Genomic DNA, 19,354 nt, shown 5'->3' with positions numbered 1-19,354 from the left:
ACTAAGGGGGAAGAATAGAGGTATAAATTCACTACAAGAACCGTAAGATTCTATCTACCCTGTAAATATTTGTTACTATCTGGGTTTGAGCTGAAACAATGCTCTAAAGGAAGGTTATAGAACCCCAGCATACACAGGGGGCTTTGGAAGCATTTAGGGGGAGTACCTAACCAGTGCCATGATATAGGGAAAACTTCTTAGAGGAAGTAACTTCTAAGTTGAGAAAGAAAGGATGAGTAGGAGCTGATGGTGAAGAGACTATTTCAGGTGGAGGAAAAAGCACGTGCAAAGACCCAAGAGCTGATAGAGAACCACTAATTAGAGAACTGAAATTAATTTAATTTAGCAACTAAAGTTCTAGGCCAGATTAAGAGACGTGTCATAAATCATTAAAAAAGAGAATTATGTCCTGAGGGCTCTACTGAAGAATCAGTGGTGGGTTTAATGTTGTGGAGGACATAATAAGATTTATACTTTTTGAAAGATGTGAGAATGGACTTGTGGGGAATGAAGTGAAAGAAAGCTAGGGGAGCTATTACAGTGCTTTTCCAGTAATCCAGGTGAGGTGATGGTGACCTGACAAGGAAACTGGCTACAGGAGTGGAGAGCAGTGAATAGTTACAAGAAATACTTCAATGGTAGAATTGTTTGAATTTGATGATTAATGGGTCATGGGAAATGAAATGAGGGAGGATATAGGATGATTTCCAAATTTATGGATTGAGAAATTGGTTGGATAAACTATTATAGAATAAAAAGTAGAGGAACAAGTGTGTACATGGAAGAGTTAAAGATATTAATGAGTTCAGTTTTAAGCAAATTTTAGGTATGTGTAGATATTGAATTATTCAGTCAGCAAATATTTATGGAATACCAATTACATGTCAGGCAGTGTGGGTAAAGGTCTTAGGAGCAGAGCACTGGATGTAATATTTTGAAGCTTATACTGTAGTTGGGAAGATATATAATATATAAATTAATAAAAATAAATGTTTACAATAAATACAAACCCTGCATGTAGTGGAGGGAAACATGTTTATGTATTGATTGGTTTCTATGTAAAAACAAGGTCAGAGACATCAAGTAGACACCATAGTGCCTGGCAATACCTTGTCAGTCCCTGGTCCACCTTCTCTTTCCTCAGATTTCCTATAGCCCCTCTTCTCTTCTCACTTTTAACACAATTTATAAAAGAGAAACAACTTACCTTTCTACTACCACATCTACCATCCTAGTTGGATTTGTGTTCCTGTGCTCTGCCTTCCCATTTACGGACAGGGATAAGGCGTCCTTGTTCTACCCAAGGTCAGGTCCTCTGCTTGTACACAGAAGCCAACCTGCTCATGTCTACTCAAGGGCTTCATGTAATAATCCCATCTTAAAAGTAAAACTTCTTCTTTGACTTCATGTGTTTCTCTACACACTGCCTTATTTCTCTGCTCCCCTTTATAGCAAAACTCTCTAAGAGTTGTTGATTTTTAACTTTCATCCTTATTGAGGTATAATTGACACATAAATTTGTAAGATATTTAAAGTGTTCATTGTGGTGATTTGATATGCATATACATAATGAAAGGATTTCCCATCATCTAATTAATTAACACATCCATCCCCTAGTATAGTTATCATTTTTGGAGGATAATGAGAACATTTAAGTTCTATTTTCTTAGGAAATTTAAATGATATAAATTTTAATGCTAAATTATAGCCAAGATTATACAAGAGGGAGAGTCTCTTCAATAAATAGTGTTGGGAAAACTGGACAGCCACATGCAGAGTTGTCTATTCTTTTTTTTTGTGTGACAGCTACTTAATTTGTATTAATCTTACTCAGTAAATACATAGAATATTAAGTAATTTTTATAGTTGAAGATTGCTGAGGAGACTGTAGGGGACATGCTTCATTTCTTGCTGGCCTTTACTGCTGACTTGGTGACCTTGCCTACAGTAGATGACTACTTATATACTACCTTGATGACTCCAGTGGCCACTGTCTGTCTCACATCCTACACAGCAAAATAGCTTAGTGGTGGGTATACAGAGAACATCTTCATAAACATGGCCTTGCCAAGGACAATTGGCACAATGCCTGACTTCATGGCCTTGGGGTTGTCCTCCAGCTTCATGCCTGAACACTGGTCAGTCTTTTCCCTTAGATCAGCAAACTTTCAGGAGATGTGGGCTGTATGTCTGTCTGGCCCTGAGGAATAACTGGCATGAATCTGCCAGTTCTTGGTTTAAAACAGGTACCTGTACCACAAAGCTACCAGCCTCCATGTAGGGGGGTGGGAGTTGTTCTGCTGTCTCCATTCACATTTCTACAATGAATGTCCTTCAGGCATATTCTTCACATTGAAACCCATGTTGTCACTAAGCAGGGCCTCAAGCAGTATCTCCTGGTGCATCTCCACAGACTTGACTTACAAGATGAGGTTGGTGGGGCAAAGGTGATCACCATCCCAGGTTTCAGGAAGCCAGTCTCCATATGGCCCATCAGCACAGGGCCAATGTTCCAATCTTGTACACGTCTTGCAGAGGCAGCCTCAGGGTCTCATTGACTAAATGAGTGGGAAGGAGAATGGATTCCTGAACCTCCAGCAGAGTCATCCCTGAGGAATTTCCCTCCTTCCTCTTGACCTTCCAGCCCTTGAACCAGGACGTATTGGTGCTGGGCTACGCCAGCCTGAGATGAACATGAAGGCCACAGCAGGCAAGTTGTAGCCAGTCTTCTTGATGTAGGCTCTCACTTCCCGGGTGATCTTGTGGAAGCACATGGCACTGTAGATGGGCTTAGTGGAGTCCATCCTGTTGATGGCCATGATGATTGGCTTCACACCCAGTGTATAGACCAGTAGCATATTCTCACAGGTCTGTTTATTCTTGGAGTGTCTGCTTCAAATGCGCCCATGCTGCTGGACACGATGAACGCTGTACAGTCAGCCTGGGATGGGCCCATAATCGTGTTCTTGGTGAAATCTCCATTGGCTGGGGCATTGATGATGGTGATGTAATTTTTGGTGGTCTCAAACTTCCATAGGGAGATGTCTTGGTGATGTCACATTCTTTCTGCCTTCAGTTTGCCCAGCACCCAAGCATACTTGAAGGAGCCCTTGACCATCTCTGCTGCTTCCTTCTCAAACTTCTCATAGTTCTCGTTAATGCCCCACACTTGTAATGAGATGCTCAGTGGTGATGGATTTGCCAGGGTTCATATGGCTGATAACGATAATATTGATATGGGTCTTCTTTTTGCCCATAATGGTAGGTTCATTAGAGTCACTGCTGATCCAGATATTAACAAGAGGTGCAGCAGCTGTGAAACAGGACTTGTCTATTATTGATGCTCCTTTTCCCTACCTCCCATTCTTTTTGTAACCCATGCCAAGCAGAATTTTCTCCCACTACTCCTTTCTGAAGGTCACCAACACCTATCTTGCCAAATGAATGGTCACTTTTGACTTTATTTTACTTTCTCAGTCATCTTTGATATTTCTCTCCTCCTTGAAATGCTATCTTTACTTACATTCCTAGACACTACACTTTCCTAAATTTCCATCTGTTGTCCTCAGTCTCCCTTGCCAACTCTTTGTTTGCTTTCTTTTATGTAATTCTAAATATAAATTGACCCTTGATGATCTCACCTAGTCGTATGGCTTTATATACTGCATATATCCTGAGGATTTCTAAATTTATAGATCCAACTTTTTTGAACTACAGTCATATATTCAATTGCTTATTTGGCACCTCGATTTAGCAGTTAGAATTCTTGATTCTATGTGATCCTGTCTTTGCTTCTCCACCTCCACCAACAAACTTGTTATCTATCCCCTCTTTATTCTCATTAAATGGCCCCTCTATTCAGCCAGATGTAGGGTTAAAAAACCTAGGCTGCATGCATTACCATTCTCTCTGATTTGTACTCCCCATGTTCAGTGGGTTCTGTTGACTCAATCTTTAGAATATATGCTGAATTTAATTAATTTTTACTAAATTTACTACTCATCACAAGCCTCCACTGTGGATTAATTCTTTGTAGCCCATTATTTTCCCTATGTTCCATTTTCCGGACCCCCTCATAATTCTGTATCCACATGACAGTTAGGGTAACCTAATAGCTTCCCATCATATTTTAAACAAAATCCAAACTACTTCCCATGACCTATAAGGCCGTTCGTGATCAACACAACCTACCTCTTCATTTTGAGCCATTCTCCCTTTGCCCTTTATAATCCAGTGAAGAGAAGTGAAATGATTTATAATATATTTTAGAAGCTGAATTAACAATATTTGTTGATGGATTAGATGTAAGTGATGAGGAAAAACAGTGGATGAAGGACAACTTACAAGTTTTGGTTTGAGCAACCAGGTGGATGGCAGTTTGCCAAAGTCTGATCATCAAATGAATGGAGTGATACTGTGAAAGAGAAACTTCTGAAAGAAAAGGAAAAAAACCAGACCTCTATTTTTGGTTTGCATTTTTCATGGAAAATAAGCATATTCAGGACCAAACTACAGTAGCTTTGATTACTTGTGAATGAGATCTCTAGGTAGCTGATTAATTGAAAAAGTCTATTGAAGAACAGATTTATTAAAAATTATACTTGCATGTGAAAAGACAACCTACAGAATGGGAGAAAATATTTGAAAATGATGCAACTGACAAGAATATACAAACAGCTCATACAACTCAACAAATAAAAGCAAACAACCCAATTCAAAAATAGGCAGAAGACCTAAACAAGCAATTCTCCAATGAAGACATACAAATGGCCAATAGGCACATGAAAAAATGCTCAATATCGCTAATTATCAGAGAAATGCAAATCAAAACTACAATGAGGTATCACTTCACACCAGTCAGATTGGCCATCATTAAAAAGTCCACAAACAATAAATGCTAGAGTAGATATGGAGGAAAGGGAACCTTCCTACACTGTTGGTGGGAATGTAGTTTTGGTGCAGCCACTATGGAAAACAGTATGGAGATTCCTTAAAAAACTAAAAATAGACTTACCATATGATCCAGCAATCCCACTCCTGGGCATATATCCAGAGGAAACTCTAATTTGGAAAGATATATGTATCTAATGTTCATAGCAGCACTATTTACAATAGCCAAGACATGGAAACAGCCTAAATGTCCATCGACAGATGACTAGAAAAAGAAGATGTGGTATGTATATGTGTGTGTGTATACATATATATTTATATGTATATATATATATAATGGAATACTACTCAGCCATAAAAAGAACAAAACAATGCCATTTGCAGCAACATGGATGGACCTACAGATCATCATACCAAGTAAAGTAAGCCAGAAAGAGAAAGAAAAATACTGTATGATATCATTTGTATGTGGAATCTAAAAAAACAAAAATGACAGAAATGAACTTATTTACAAAACAGAGACAGACTCACAGATGTAGAAAACAAACTTATGATTATCAAAGGGGAAGGGGAGTGGGGAGGGATTAAGCTGGGAGTTTGGGATTTGTAGATACTAACTACTATATGTAAAACAGATAAACAACAAAGTCCTACTGTATAGGACAAGGAAATATATTCAATACTTTGTAATAGCCTATAATGAAAAAGACTATAAAAAGGAACATATATGTGTGTATAAATGAATCGTATGCTGTACAATAGGAATTAGCACAACATTGTAAATCAACTAAACTTCAATAAAAAATTATACTTGCAGGACAAAATTATTTTAGCTAAAAACGTGTACAAGTATATTCGTCAATTTTTTAATGTAGGTTCAAGGTATTTTATTTGGGTATGGATCCATTGATTTAAGTTCTCTTTTATTTCTCTTACATGAACCACATCCATAATATATTGTGTAATATTTTTAGTTTTGATTTATGTAAACTGGAGCTAAAACTTAAATTCATATCTGAAGAAATCTCAAGGCAAAAAACTTCCAGACTTTTATAATTTTTTCATCTTTCACAGTTGTGTCCCCCACATGCAATACAACAGGAATTACTTTTGAGTTACTTGTTCTCATTACAAAGAATTCAATGTATTTTTCAGACCGCATCTTTTTGTTTTCTCACTCATCAGATATACATTAATACCAATTAAAGTTACAGACTCACAATAGCAAGTACAACTGGAATGAAAAGGTTTGGAAACAAGTTCACCCAATTCTTGGTAAGCTTACAGTGCAAGTGGAAGGTGCAATTGCATCTGGATTTTTCAGGGAGTGATCTATTCGCTGTGACAGTTAAGTATGCCTTAGGTATCAGCTACGGTGTATTTTACAGTGGAACTGAAGATCATTGGTTAAGCTAGTAAAATGAATAGGGGAGGTTATTTGAGAGAATTTCTACTGTATATAGACACTAGATTTCACATGCATAACAACGTATTATATGTACACACAGTGTAAATTTTGAAAGCTCTAGCTTTCAGAAAAAAATTCTCACAACAGTTTCCCAGCTTGTCACAGAGTAGTATGTGATAAGGATGTGCAAGTTTGGCAATCAGGATAGCAGTCATGAATCTGAGTAGAATTTTGCAAACTGCAGAATGGTTTCTTTAGAGAGAAAATAGAAATAAAGGAACCAAAATGGCTTTTGTTGAACTTCAAAGTCAAGCCCCAAAATGTGCACTTGGATGTAATGACTATGTTTGGCAAGAAGGAGGATTTTCTGGGATTGAGGGCATCAGATGGTAAAGACAGCCCTGTCAAACTTGAGAGCAGGGCTGTGTTCCTGTTTGGGAGGGTCCTGGTGTATATATCAACAGAACATCCTTAAATGTCAGTGTTCACGAACACAAATGAAGTAGATAATGATTGTTAGTCAGTGAATTGTGTTAGATAAATTAAAGCCTTAACTATTGTCTTTCATGTCAACAAACGTTTATTGATTGCACACTATGAGCATGGCCCTGTGCTTTCTGCTAGGGATGCACAAGTGAAAAACACAGTCCACCACAGTTTGTACTTTGGTAGCAAGCAGGCATTTCACAACTAATTATGATATGTATCAAACTAGAAAGTGCTAGGATAGCCATATAAAATTTCATTAATTTCATTTTCAAGGAATTTTGGAAGAAAGTCCACTGGTTCCATGCTGTATGATGTGGGCAACTTACCTAACCACCCTCAATTTGCTGTAAATTTCCCACCTTTCAAATGCGCTAGCCATACTCTGGGAAGCAGTACACGTTATTCAGAATATTTTCACTAGGTAGCTCCATTTAAGAGATGCCAATGAATTCATTATTTCTAGCTAGAAGAATTTTTCTTTGAGGTTGGACTTCTGTGTCATCCACTCAGTGTTTGTTGTCATTGGAGATTCCAGTAGTCTGTCTTTAAGCACCTTCCACTGAAGTGGGCATGAATATTGGTTAAATTGGATGCTTTAGTATTCCCTGGAAGTTAAAGAATAGTCTTACTTTATTTAGTAGCCACTTCTTGCTTTTTAACCCCGTTAGTTCAAATTCTCCCCATGTCTAAGATATCAGCACACGTCCAAAACAGTGGCCTTGTTCCAGTTAAGTCAAGGCCCACTGCCAGACACTATCATAGGACCATGTCCCTTTTCTTCAGAGCTTTGATCTCAGTTATAATTTTACATTATTGGTGTGATCTTTTAAGTTACTATTTATATATGCCTCTCCATTTAGTCAATTAATCCAGTTGACTCCAAACTTAACAGAGCAGAAATCACATGTATTTTACTCTTTATCATTGCCTCATATTTTACCCTTGTGCTTAGCACTGAATAGAAGAATGAACTCTTACCTAAAGTCTTTGTATTTCCTTCCTGTGTTAACTCTTGCGGGAGGTAGGGGGTGAGGGGAAATGATGCTGGTGAAGTTGAATTCTGTAAATTTGCTACTCACTTCTTCCTTTTAGTGTCCTAAACTTAGTTTACTGAAGTTTCAAAGGATGTTCCACCATTCTATTGGGGAACAAGCCTGTGACCACATTACCCAGATCATTGTTAATTGTATAAATTTTAATCAAGTTCCCCATTAAACTGTTGCCTTTCCAGGCTGAAGAGGTCTGTGTTTCAATATGCCTCAAATAGCAACAGCCTAACATATTAGTTGCTATTTCCTCTGTTGCTTGTGCCTTCTCTGGCTTCATTATTAACCTTTTTGATATTGATGACCATAATTCACATGGCATTCCAAAAGTATAGGCAATTAATTTTATAGAATGTTAATTTCAGGTGGGTTTCTAACAGCTCTTGTAGTCGTCATATTCTTCCTCTTCCTCTTCCATCCTCATGCCTTTTTATGTAACTGGAGGTTTGTACCTCTTAATCTCCTTCACCTATTTAGCAACCTTAACTTTTTGGCAACCACTCATTTGTTCTCTGCATCTGTGAATCTGTGTTTTTGTTTTTTGTTTGTTTGTTTGTTTGTTTGCTTTGTTTTTCTTTTAGATTCCACATGTAAGTGTTTAGTATTCTTATTGATGCATTTATATTTTCTTCACTTTTCAACCCCAACAGATGATTTAGTCAGTATCCTCAGAGAATTAATAGTGATGTCTAGGCATGTACTTTCTCTGCCTACAGCTGATAGTTCAGAGTTGTTCATTTTATACCTATGTCATTTATCATAAAATATGTTACCTTATACTTACTAAGTTGAAGTCTATTACTTTTCTAGCCACTTGTACAAATTGGTAAGATTTTCATACCTATATATTACCTTTTTTCATAGCTACAAGTGTGGAGTTTTCACACTGAATAAATTTAGGCTTTGTGAACATTTATAAATGTGTTAAATATGATTGACATCAATGTTTATTCCCAAGGAACTTCACTCTGGAGGAAACCTTACATTTATCCCTATTCTGTGTAAAAGTCTTTCCCAGTCTAAATCTACCCATGATAAAACTGCTCTATGGGACTACACTGTCCATAGGGATATGTCTTCCTGCTGTTCAAAGGCAGGCCAATATGTGGGCCAGTATCTTTCTGCCAGGCCCCTGCTGCCTGACCTGTGTATCAGATGGGGCCAGAGACTAAAAGTGGACTAAAAGTACTAAGCCCTCCAGTACCCAGCTGGCTTAAGAGACTGAAGTAGTCCTTCCCTGCAGGCAGTTCCTGGGAGGAGGGAAGGCTGGAGCTGCATCACTTTGGCAGGGGGTGAGACAGTCCTTCTGCTGCTGCTTTGAGTAAATAACTTTTAAGAACCAGCAAAAAAAAAAAGAAAAAAAAAGTATGGCTGTAGTATCCATTCTGATTGGGAGGCTTCTCTTCTGATTGCTTAAAGCCCAAGCATTTCCTGTTGTTAATATTTTGAATAACTGAATTGATCACAAAATTATTAAACAACATCAGTATCACAAATTAGCTCTTGGTTTTAACTCATTATTTGAAACTACCGAGTTTCACTTCTCTTTACTGACTAGAGGACTAAGATAGCCATGAAATATGCTGAAGCAAAATCACCAGTGAAAAATAGAGGACTTGGATTATCTGCAAACTACAATCAAGAATTAATGGTGCTTTTATAGGCCTGGCTCTAGGGTCATGGCATCTGAGTCTTCTGGAAACTGAAAATTCTTGGGAATTTTTAGGTGATGGGAGGATGTTTCTTGTCTCAGGTAAAAGGAGTGGATCCATTAACTAAATGTCATTCCCCTTATTTCCTTGTAAAATAACAGACCCATGACATATTTCCATCAGCATGGTCAAAATACACCAAAGCTGTCTGAAAAATCTTACAGTTTTTCAAAGGGGCTGGGCTATAGCTGCAGAGTCCGTGTAGAGGCAGGATGGTTCTCTGTTTTTCAGAATTTAAGTGGAGTCATGTAGACACAGTGGTAAGAAGGGAACATATCCCTAGACTATCACGGAAATCATGGTTTATAGGAAGATCCAATTATTTATTTTTGAATTTCATAAACTATTAGTAAAAAGGAATCCAGTTTGAATTGACTTCAATAGGTTGGGATTTAGCAATTTTTATTCAGTAGTTTTGCTTAATTGTGTAAAAACTTTTTAAAGCGAGTTGCTAGTTTCTCACAGATTAGGCACTATTTGCAGAAAGAATCTGAAAATAAAGATTTTACTAGTTATACAAATGTTGTATTATTTTCTGGGGAGTTAGGGTTTTCTCTGTCATTGGCCCCCTAAGAATGTTCAAGATCAGACTTGATCAGTTGGTGGGGATGTTGTTAATGAATCCTTGCTCTTCAAAGTGTAGTCCACGGACTAGCAGCATTGGCATCACCTGGGAGCTTGTTAGAACAGGCTTCCTAAAGCCCCAGACCTACTCAATTAGAATCCAGTTTGACAAGATGCCCAGGTGATCTATAGATACCTTAAAGTTTGAGAAGCTTGTTGTGGAGGGTGTTTGACGAGGATGAAGCTGGGGAAGCACCGTGGTAGGCTCAAGTCTGGAGCCCTAAGGTTTTATATTATACTAAGAAAGAACCACCTTTAAATGGATGTTATTTGATCTTTCAATGAATGACTAGATGGAAGACAGTAGACGGTAAGTTCTAGTGAAGGAGACTTTGTGGTGGCAATTTAATTTTTTCACTTTTGCTGTTCTACAGTGTGTATACGGTACTCTAGTTGTTCTCGACATTACCAATTTTGATTCCGGTCTTTAAAAAAACAACTGGATATGAAAGCCCCATGAGAAAAATCTTGAACTGGACTTGGCATTTTTAAGATTTGTCATTAGTCATTAACATTTACATGTTCATATTTTTCTAACTTGTAATTTAAAGCTGGCGGTAATGTTTAATATAATTTCAAAAAATGAATTATGTCTCAGATTAGATTTCTTGGCTCTAGTGACATAAAAATATAACCACATTTGTCCAAAATTAGTCCACAGGTCTTTCTTTCTACAGTGAGAGTAATTATTCAAATACTTATTTTACTTAGCTGTAAGCAGTTTGTGTTTCTTTTTTCTTTTTCTTTTTGGTTTCCTTTTGCCTTTGGATCTGAAAGCAGCTTCAAAATAGGGTAATATTTAAATAATTGCATTTTGTAGAATTAAATTCCTTCATAAACTCATTTTATAGTTCCTCATAAAGCAGGCAAATATGGACTAGTGCACACATAAGCACAATCTTTATAAGATTACTTTGAAAAGTAACAAATGAATTAAAAATGTCCTTTCCTCTTACAACTGTTTCTGAAGCCCTTTTCCCTTTAATTTCTTCAAACCTGTTAAATTAAATCATCTGAGGGTGATTTGACAATATTTGTAGGCATTTGGAGTTGTCACAGCTTGGCGGGGGATTGGAGGTGGGGAGATGCCACCGGCATCTAGTAGGTAGAGGACAAGGATTTTGCCTGAACGTCCTACAATGTTCAGGACATTCCTCCAGTAAAGAGTTAGCCAGCTCAAGATGTCAGTAGTGCCGAGGTTGAGAAGACCTGAATTAAAATGAATTGGTTAATGTTTAAACGTGCAGTTAACTCCTGTGCATGGGGATATGCTGTTTAGAGACAAAACGGTTTATTGACTGCAAACATTAAAAAGTTTAAATATGGTATTATTATCCTTACAAAAGCAATTAAAATGTCACAATTCAGACTCTAAGGCAACACGAGTCCAATGGAGTTCATATAATGTTATAAATCTCAGAAGTAAGTTTGGGGGATCTTCCCTCCCTTTCCCCTTTCACTTCAGCAGTTGAATAGGTTTCCTGTTAAGGGAAGCTAAGCAAAATACTGTCATGAAAATATTGGATATTTCAATTAATAAGTTCCAAATAAAAGTGGAATTAAGCTAAAAATTATAAAGAGTCCTTGAATGGCTTGTTGATTAGAAACTAATGTAACTCCTTGTCTAGGATAAAATACCAAACAGGCAGCAGCTGCTGGTAATTTGGTGCAAGTAATTGTAGAGCCAATAAGTTGAAGAAGTGCTTATTAAAAGAAACTGCTTTCCTATCTGCTTGTAAGTTCAATTGAGTAATGCACTCTACATGTGGTCTGACACTGGGTAAATTATACACCTGATTTAAAAACACTCCATCCATAAGAGCTCCTATTTTGCTCATCCATAAAATTTTTACTTTCTTCATTACTACTTGCAGCACTGTATGGCATAATATCTATCAAATTAGGCTTTGAGGACATCTCAGGCTGGCACCCTGCTGACTTGAAACATGTGCTTAATATTACTGCAGTGCTTTTAACCCCGTGAGTGCCCTGGGTTAGCCCACATAGGCACACAGAATCTGTTCTTTCCTCTTTTTGCCAGCACATCCTCCACCTGCTGAGAATGAGAAACATCAAAGATAAAGGGGTGGGGGTGGGATTGGGGTTTAGTCACTGGGTAGGAGAAATAAGCAGTTGAAGTTTATATAAATAAGACAGACAAAATGAAAACTGTGTGGTCTACTATTTAACGATTTTCAAATATATAAGCCAAATGTAAACATTTGCAGTCAAGGCATTCTGTGTATTTGACTTAATAAACTTTGAAAAGCAAAAAAACCAAAAAAACAAAAAACAAAACACACAGTAGGACTTTCTGGATAACCCACGTGGAAGCCAGCTTTGGAATCTGCTTTATTTATACTTATACATGTCTGAATGACTTTAATTTTATTAAACATTTATTGCCTTCTGTCTACTAAGTGCGAGACACTTTGCTTAACGGTAAAGATATAGTAATGAACACATGTGGCCAATGCCATCTTGCTGCTCAAATCTTGCAAAGGGGACAAGATTTCAACAAATAACTATAATGTAATGGTAAATATAAATGATCTCAAGACTGTTGTTCAAGATTGACTCATTTATTCAGGGGAGATGATGTCTTTACTAATTATTCTCCTTGCTGGGTCCCGTTGGCAGCTACTGCCCTATTGTAGAGCTCAATACACCTGTGAATACCAGTGTGATGCCATTAAACATTTGAATCATGTAATTATTTCCCTTATTCTTTGTCCATGCTGACCTAGTAGTCTTCTGATTATAATTTAGCTTCCCACCTGTAATGTCCTTGGGGAAAAATGCATTTACTAGAGAACTCCAGTGGTTATTCTTTTTTGTAATAATACTGCTTGTTCTAAATGAACAAACTGGGATATTGATCATAATTTAGCTTCCTATGTAATACTCTGGATTGATGTCCATTTGACTACTTTTCATTAGAAATGAGTACTTTGTTATTGGTCTTGTGAGATTGGTTAATGTGACTTTATCCCCAAAGAGACTGGACCCACTTTCCAGATGCTGACAACTTAGGTTCTGTGGCCAGCCAGATTCCAGAAACTAGTGTAAAGAATAGAAGCCATTGGAGGATGTGAGAATGTTTAAAAAAATAATGTGTGGAAGGAGGGAGAGAGAAAGAGAGTAAGAGTCATACCAAGGCTGGATCTTGAGGCGTGTCAGCCAGCAAAGAAGCAGAGTAATACATGCAAAAGAAAGATGAAGGACGAGGCTAAGAGGAACCAAGAGAAAGAAGGGTCAAGGAAGGAACTGGGAGACAGAGATGGATGAGCCTGAGAAACAGGCCATTGAGTAAGGCAGTTTAGTTCAATCCTTCAAGGAGATTCAGTGTTAAATAGAGAAGTGGGATGGGGGACCAGATTGCATGAAGCTATGGAACAAATAGTTGGTAGCAGAGTGGAAACGCAGAGTGTGGACTTTCCTTCAAGAAATCTAACAAGAGAATGACAGCTTGAATGGTTGTCTTTTGAAAGAAAAAAACCTCACTGTTTGTGGACATAATGCAAAGCACTGGTGGAGAGGAAGGGGATAAATGATGTAGTAAATTTCCTGGTAAGGCATTCATTCATGTCTTCATTTTTCACTAAAGTGTTCCTTTCTTCATTCAAGTAGCTTGAGCTAGAGTAGTGGTTAGGCACATGGTGCTGGAGCCTAATGGCCTGGGTTTGGATACCAGGATTACAGTTTCAGGCAAATTAACCTCTCTGTGCCTCTCTGCACCTGCCTCAGAGGGTTGTTGTAAGGATTAAATGAGTTAATATTTTTAAAGCATCTGGAACTGTACCTGGTACATGGTAAGCATTTAAACATGTTTGATAAGTAAACAAAGGAGTTAGTTTGGACAAGGGATAAGATATCTGATCCTCTAGGAACCAGTGACAAATTTTCTTCTGTATTTCCTGAACTTCTTACAAAATGTATTTGAGATCTGAAATTACCCAGAGCCTGTAGTGAATAAAATTGCTGTATACGTCAGCACAAAATGTTCTGACAATCTTATTCCTAGGTACAAATAGGTAAAATTGCAGAACTCTGTAAAAGAGTTAAAGGAATTTCCTGAAGAAATTGCAAACTAATTCTGTCACATTTTTTTGGAGAATTTGTTGGATCTTACTCCGAGCTACTTTCACAATACCCATAGCAACCTTTGGCTTCATATCTTTCTTTGAATTTAACCTGCCCTTTCTACCCTCTATCCTTTACTCTAGATTTCATTTGAAGCTCAGAGAAGTCAATCTGTAAAATGTTTCCGAAGTTTTAAAAAAATGTTATTCCTTATGCTTCTCAGTTGACATTGGCTCAGAGCATGTAGGGTTAATTTAACAAAAACATTAGATGGCTCTTCCCTTGGACACCTCAGTTGATGGGAATGTAATTGCTTGTTAATTGGTTAAAAACATTCCAGTGTTAATGAGGAAAGGTGGCTGAATAATTCACTAAACTCTCTCCCTCCTTTTTCTTTCTTTCTCTTAGACATATTCTTTCATTTCAGAGGATTATAAGCATTGTTTATTGTAACTAGTGACCCACTATTTTTAAAACTCAGTATAGGAAAATAAATACATGGTAAATTATTAAAAGCTTTCACTTTTCACAAAAACAAGTGATGGTTTGCTCAGAACAGCAAACATGTCTCTCTTTTTCCCTAACCTGTTGCTAATCTTAGTTTACTTTTCTCCCTATTGTACAAGGAAAGACATTGCTAGTAGATGTTGTTAATTTTTAAATTAAACATATTGAAAAAGAATCCTGATGGATGCTTTGAGAAAGAGCTGTCAGCAGATGATTGTTGTCATCCTCATGTCTGTCTGCGGGACTGTCTCTACGGCCGTGTTAAAGGATTCTAAGTGGGCTTTTCCTAGGATTCACCTCAGTGGCTCATCTGAGAACTTGAGTCTGAGAGTAGGTTTAGAACACTTTTTTGATTGGAAATGGGAGCTGAAGGGGCCATTCTGACTTCTCTAGCCTCCAATGGGCAGAGGTCATACCATTTAAAACACTAAGAGCAAGTTTCAGATGGCTATAAAAAACTGACATGCAGAGTCCAATGTTGAGGTCACCACTCCTGTGCTCACCAGGATATGAGTCTCACACCCTTTGCATCCTAGCTCTGTGATCTGATCCAAATCTCTTTATTTCCCTTGGGCATCCTCCTTAGGCTTTATAAGCTTCAGTAAGCTGCAGATGTTGATGCTTTTCCTATGTCCCTACACAAGGTTATAGTGTGAACTGGATGAAAGAACTTTGTGTACCACATAGAACAAAACAGCTCTTAGTATTATGATTAGGACTAATCTTAGTATTAGTACTACTGTAGTTAATTAAATTAGAGCAATAGGTAAAAAAGTTGAACTTTACTTAATTGCAGAATTAGCCTTAGTTACTTGATTGAGTAGACTTTAAAAAGTGTTAACAGTACTCCTTTTAAGCAAACTGAATAGGACAGAGAAATGGACCAGGGAAAAGGTAAGACTTAGAAGTGCCAGAGCCCATGACAGTACCTGATGCTTAAGATGTGCAGCTTGAATGAATGTTCTGGGGAGATATTTAAGTTACCTTAACTTTATACTTTTTTCCACATTTAATATAAGCAGGATATATTAATTTGAAAATCATTAACACTGCTGTTTAAAAGAAAACACAAAAGCAAAAACTTAGAAAATGAGAGCACCATAGAGATAGCTGGGGATAGTAGCAGTGATTGGTAGAGGAGGAGACTTGGGGAATGATTAAAAGAGCTCACATTTTTTGGACACTTTTGTGCTAGTGAGTTGTGCTCACTGTGAGAAGTGCTCTATATAGTTTATTGTAAGTTTAATCCTCTTACTGAGCGTAAATGGTAGGTGCCAGTATTATCCCATTTTGTAGATCAGGAAACAGGCAGAAGAGATTTTCAACAGATATCCCAAGTCTTATAGTTGGCTGGTGGCCAAGTTGGTGTGGCTCTAAAATCTGTCCTCTTAACACTGAACTATGTTAACTTCTGAGATGATGTGGACAACTTCCCATCTTGAAAGTAACATTTAAGAACTGTCATTCTAAATCCAAGCAAGTATAGAAACAGTTCAAAACAGCCCACCATATTTAGCTTACTCATTAATCAATGAACTATGCCTTGAACCCCAATGTCTCTTCCTTCAAATATCTCTTCCTTCCCTCTAAGCTACATACCATATGTCAGGTTACTCTTGTAACTTGCTAAATTATCCAACAATCTGATGTTTCTAGCTTTTCCCCAGGTAGCAGTGTGCCTCTGGTTTCTCCTCCTAGAGCTTTGAAGGGGCTAGACTTGGCTTGCCTCTCTTTATGCCTATGTCCTTCTCCCCAGCTCAGGGGTGCACCAAAATCTTTTGTAATTAAGGAGTACCTCTTTAAGAATATGAGTACACAATTACAAATGGAAAATGAAATAATCAATGTTTATTTAAAATTAAAAAAATAACAATAGATTACCTTTTTAAACAGCCAGAAAATACCTTAACACCTTGCATTACTAAGGTCACTATCAAGACTTTGCAAATGACCCATGTCTAAGTAAGAATGCCTAAACTGTGAGAGTCACTATCTCTGCCCCAGCTCCTTCCTCAGAGCATTGTTGCAACACAACCTTTGTCAGCTCCTCCAGACCTAAAGGAAAGAACAGTGGTGAAGGGCTTTACTTTTGGTCTCATAAACAAAACAAAATAAGAAGTTAATAATTAAAAAGTAAGCAAAACAAACCGAACATAAACAAAGGCTGGGCACAGTAAAACTTGAAAACATGGATTTGACATCAGATAACCTGGAAAGCAAGGGCAAGGCCAAGTAGCAGGTATAGTGCTATAGGCTCACCCCCCACATTGTGTGCACTGACAGAGGGTCTTCAAAAGAGTGAGTCTGAAATGCCTAAAGAGTGAGTTTGGATCCCTGTGTGTTATTGGAGCCAAAGGAATTACTAAGTAGAGAAGAAGGCCTCTAGGCTTCTCTCTGTTTTGCCTTAATTCCTCCTGAATTGACAGGGTAGCTTTTGATCTTTCTGCTACCCTTGAGCTTCAGGTGGTCAAACCAATATTGTCCTCCTGGTAAGCTTCTGAGGAGGTTGGACTTGCCTGTAAGTGAGGTAAAGTAATTCAGATTTCAGTGGTATAGAAGGGAATCAAGATTCTCTTCCATATTCCATCCTTTTTCAAACAGGCAAACAAAAAATTGAGCAACTTTTGGAATTGAGATATCTTGATCAGAAAAAATAAGCTTAGGCTACTGCTGATAGCAACAGGAAATGTTGATTATTATTATTTTTATTGAAGTATAATTGACTTATATTGGTTTCAGGTATACAACATAGTAATTTGATATTTTTATAGATTATACTCCATATAAAGTTATTATAAAATATTGACTATATTCCCTGTGTTATACTTTAATCCTTATATCTTATTTATTTTATACCTAGTAGTTTGTGCCTCTTAATCCTCTTCCCCTATCTTGCCCCCCCCACCCACTGGTAATTACTAGTTTGTTCTCTGTATCTGTGAGCCAGTTTCTGTTTTGTTATATTCATCCATTTGTTTTATTTTTTAGATTTCACATATAAGTGAAAACATACAGTATTTGTCTTTCTCTGTTTGACTTATATCATTAAGTGTAATACCCTCCAGGTCCATCCATGTTGTTGCAAATGGCAAATTTCATTGTTTTTATGGCTGAGTAATATTCTGTTGTGTATATATGTACATCTTCTTTATCCATTTATTTGTTGATGGACACTTAGGTTATTTTCATATCTTGGCTATTATAAGTAATGCTGCTATGAATATTGGGGTCCATATGTCTTTTCGATTTAGTGTTTTTATTTTCTTTGTATATATATATACCCAGGACAGTAATTGCTGGATAATATGGTAGATTTGTTTTTAATTTTTTGAGGAGACTCCATAATGTTTTCTATAATGGCTATTCCAACTTACATTCCCACCAACAGTGTACTTGGGTTTCCTTTTCTCCACACCCTCTCCAACACTTATTATTTGTTGTCTTTTTTTATAATAGCCATTCTGACAGGTGTGAGGTAATACCTAATTGTGGTTTTGATTTAGATTTCTGTGATCATTAGTGATGTTGAGATTCTTTTTATGTACCTGTTGGCCATCTGTATGTCTTTAGAAAAATGCCTGTTCAGGTCTTCTGCCAATTATTTGATTAGGTTGTTTGTTTCTTGATATTGCCTTATATATGTTCTTTATATATTTTGGATATTAAGTCCTTAACAGACATACCATTTGAAAATATCTTCCATTCAGTACATTGCCTTTTCATTTTGTTGATGGTTTCCTTCTATGTGCAAAAGCTTTTAAGATTAATTAGGTCCCATTGGTTTATTTTTGCTTCTTGCCTGAGGAGAAGATCCAAAAAATATTGGTCAGACATGTAAGAGTGTACTGCCTATGTTTGCTTCTAGGAGTTTTTGGGGTTTCCAGGTCTTAATCCATTTTAAGTTTATTTTTGTATATGGTGTTAGGCAATGTTCTAATTTCATTCTTTTACATGTCACTGTCCAGTTTTTCCAACACCACTTATTGAAGAGACTGTCTTTTATCCATTGTATATTCTTGCCTCCTCTGTCATAAATTAATTGATCATGAGTGTGTGGCCACGTGTATACTTCTGGACTTTCTATCCTGTTTCATTGATTTGTTTGTTTTTGTGCCAGTACTGTATTATTTAGATTATGGTAGCTTTATAGTATAGTCTGAAGTCAGGCAACATAATATCTCTGGCTTTGTTCTTTATTCTCAAGATTGCTTTGGCTATTCACTTTTGTGGTTCCATACAGATTTTAGGATTATTTGTTCTAGTTCTGTGAAAAATATCATGGGTATTTTGATAGTGACATCATTAAATCTGTAGATGGCTTTGGGTAGCATGAATATTTGAAAAATATTATTCAAGCTATGAATATGGGCTGTCTTTCCATTTATCTCTATTGTCTTCAATTCCCTTCATCAGTGTCTTGTAGTTCCCAGGTCTTTGACCTCCTTAGATTTATTCCTAGGTATTTTATTCTTTTTGATGCAATTATAAATGGATTTTCTTGAATTCTCTTTCTGATAGTTAATTATAACAGATTTCTGTATATTAATCTTGTATCCTACAGCTTTACTGAATTTATTTGTTGGTTCTAATAGTTT

General features: G+C 37.0%; 1 long non-coding RNA gene and 1 pseudogene across 3 annotated transcripts in view; one reads left to right on the top strand and one right to left on the bottom strand.

Annotated features, from left to right (window-relative positions):
* The window catches only part of LOC123614783 (uncharacterized), a 654,335-nt gene that overhangs the window by 202,640 nt on the left and 432,341 nt on the right, over positions 1-19,354 (top strand). The window lies entirely within an intron of this gene.
* On the bottom strand, positions 1,902-3,605 carry LOC105063331 (elongation factor 1-alpha 2 pseudogene; annotated as a pseudogene).

This window comes from Camelus bactrianus, chromosome 1 (assembly GCF_048773025.1).
Source record: "Camelus bactrianus isolate YW-2024 breed Bactrian camel chromosome 1, ASM4877302v1, whole genome shotgun sequence".
Lineage (NCBI taxonomy): Eukaryota > Metazoa > Chordata > Mammalia > Artiodactyla > Camelidae > Camelus > Camelus bactrianus.
Note: the sequence above shows the minus strand (reverse complement) of the source record. Positions and strands in the feature narration are given on the sequence as shown.